The sequence below is a fragment of the Grammomys surdaster genome, unplaced genomic scaffold, assembly GCF_004785775.1.
Source record: "Grammomys surdaster isolate TR1022 unplaced genomic scaffold, NIH_TR_1.0 340, whole genome shotgun sequence".
NCBI classification, from domain to species: Eukaryota; Metazoa; Chordata; class Mammalia; order Rodentia; family Muridae; genus Grammomys; species Grammomys surdaster.
In genome coordinates this window covers 493,208-496,060 of record NW_021604759.1, presented here as the reverse complement: position 1 = coordinate 496,060, position 2,853 = coordinate 493,208, and the positions used below count along the sequence as shown (strand labels likewise).

The 2,853-nt window shown below is 42.9% G+C and overlaps 1 pseudogene; it reads left to right on the top strand.

The window, feature by feature from the left end:
• The first annotated feature begins 900 nt into the window (after nt 1-900).
• LOC114630501 lies at nt 901-1,944 on the top strand (annotated as a pseudogene).
• The last annotated feature ends 909 nt before the right edge of the window (nt 1,945-2,853 follow it).

Sequence of the window (2,853 nt, the reverse complement as noted above, 5' to 3'; positions counted from 1 at the left end):
TGTGCTAACTCTTCATTGAATCCCATGAAGAATGAATTAGGTTGTTTCCAAGGCCCACTTAATCTCTCCCCTCTGCAACCAAGTTATTTAATTGAAAGGAGTTGCCGTAAGAGTGAATGGAATGAAACAGCGCCTCCATCTGGAGACCAGGTACTTAAACATGTACACCTTTGGGGTCATTCCTTATTCAAACCTCCACTTTCCATGCCTGGTTCTCATAGGCCACTTCTTGATGGCAAGTGTATTTTGTTCAGTATCAAAGTCCCCATAGTCTTTAACAGTCCCCAAACTGTTGAAAAACCCAAAGTCCAGACTCTCATGAAACCCAAGGCGATTTCTTAGTCATGGTTCCCTATTTAAAAAACCTAAAAAGCTAATTTAGTATCTCCAATACATCTAGGCTTGTCCTACCCCTCTGCGCCTCATTTTGTGGTCCACACGTCTACCTGCAGTTGCAGATCTGCCTCCACTCCCCGTGTCATAGCTCTGTCTGCATCCCAGGATGTCTGCTGTTGACCAAGACAACCAAGCGAAATCCCCATACCCCAATTCCCTGTTCACTGGGTCCCCCAGAAATCCCAGATTCCATGAGGTCTTCCCTGTCCCCTTTACAATCCAATTTCCAGTCCATACCTCCACCTGAAATCCCAGAGGTCTGCTGCCATTATGGACTACCAGCTTTAACTGCAACCCCAGAGTCCTGCTGTCAATAGGGACTACAGGGAGTACCAATACCAGGGACAACCGAGTGGCTAAAAGCCAATGTAAGAACACAATCAAACCCCTTGCCAACCTTGTGTCTTGGGACTCCAGACCCAGCCTAGGTGTGAGTGCAGCGAGGGTTGGGGGTGCGGAGGGCTTAAGCAGCCCGAGGTGCTGAGGCAGAGAAGGAGGAAGCAGATGCTGCTCACTTGCTCGGTCCACACATGGCCTGTGGTAGATTTGGCCTTCAGAGGCATCATGCCTTACAGCTACTTTCTGACCAGAGTTTGCAAAGATGGCAAACCTATGCTCCACCAGGAAGATAGAGGAGACTGGATTGGAACATTTTTGGGTCATAAAGGTGCTGTTTGGGGTGCAACATTGAATAAGGATGACATCAAAGCCGCTACAGCAGCTGCAGACTTCATAGCCAAAGTGTGGGAAGCTGTCTCAGGAGATGAATTGATAACCCTGGCTTATAAGCACATTGTCAAGACTGTGGATTTCACACAGGATAGCAATTGCCTGCTAACTGGGGGATTGGATAAACTGCTGCACATATATGACCTGAACAAACCTGAAGCAGAACCTAAGGAAATTGAGTGGTCACACTTCCAGTATTAAAAAGGCTCTGTGGTGCAGTGAAGATAAACAGATCCTTTCAGCTGACGATAAAACTATTCAGCTCTGGGATCATGCCACAATGACAGAAGTGAAATCTCTAAATTTTAATGTGTCTGTTAGCAGCATGGAATATATTTCTGAGGGAGAGACCTTGGTTATTACTTATGGAAGATCTATTGCTTTTCATAGTACAGTAAGTCTGGAGCCAATTAAATCCTTTGAAGCTCCTGGGACCATCAATTCTGCATCTCTTCATCCTGAGAAGGAATTTCTTGTTGCTGGTGAAGAAGACTTTAAACTGTAGAATATCGTTATAATGATGGATAAGAATTAGAATCCTACAAAGCTCACTTTGGTCCCATTCTCTGTGTGAGACTCAGTCCTGATGGTGAACTCTATGCCAGTGGTTCTGATGAAGGGACATTGTGGCAAACTGTGGTAGGAAAGACCTATGGCCTGTGGAAACCTGTGCTTCCTGAGGAAGACAGCAGGGAACTGACAAAGCCAAAGATCAGATTTCCAGAAACAGCAGAAAAGCTGGAAGAAATTGTTTCCATCTATTCGTCAACTCCTGAATTAAGGCCTGAGCATCAAACATGTGCCACAGATACCATATAGTTCATGGACTAAACAAGCAGAAACAAGCATCAGCCTTCAGTTACTCTCTGCCTGTGGAAAAGAGGGCAGAAAATATTGGGACATATGAATTAGCTCCAGTGCACGAACTCTGTCACCTGTGAGTGAAAACAGCTGAGTGTATGAGGGGCAGGCAGGAGGATTGTGTTCACATAGTGCATAGCCTGATGTCTGGAACGAAAAGCAAACTTACAATTTCCATTTTATACCTAAATTTCTTGTAGCTGTTTATGTCATGGAGAAGAAAAATATATTGGCCTATTTTTCTGACTTTTCCCTTAAAGAAGAATGCCTTTTTTCCTCTTTGCTTAGTTATGAAGAAGAGGAGATACATGATAAAGTAGCTGGTTTGGTCTCTTTCATTGTACACTGACTGCTTCTGAACATCTAATAGTTTTTAGTTATCCAATGGGTTTAAATGTACAAGAAAGTTACAGAACAACAAATAAATTGGATCAGAAAAGAAAATCCTCTCATGCTATAATAATCAAAACACTAGATGTGCAATACAAAGAAATAATATTATAAGCTGCAAGGGAAAAAGGCCAAGGAACACATGAAGTCAATCTATCAGAATTACACCTGGTTTCTCATCAGAGACTCTAATAGCCAGAAGGTCCTGGGTAGATGTCTTGCAGACCCTAAGAGACCAAAAATATCAGCCCAGACTACTATATCCAACAAAACTTTCAATCACCATAGATTGAGAAAACAAGATATCCGATGACAAAACTAAATTTAAACAATATCTTTCCACTATTCCAGCCCTACAGAGGATACCAGAAGAAAAACTCCCACAAAAGGAAGGTAATTTAGTCCAAGTGACACAAGAAATAAATAATTTTACAACAGCAGAGAGAGAGAGAGAGAGAGAGAGAGAGAGAGAGAGAG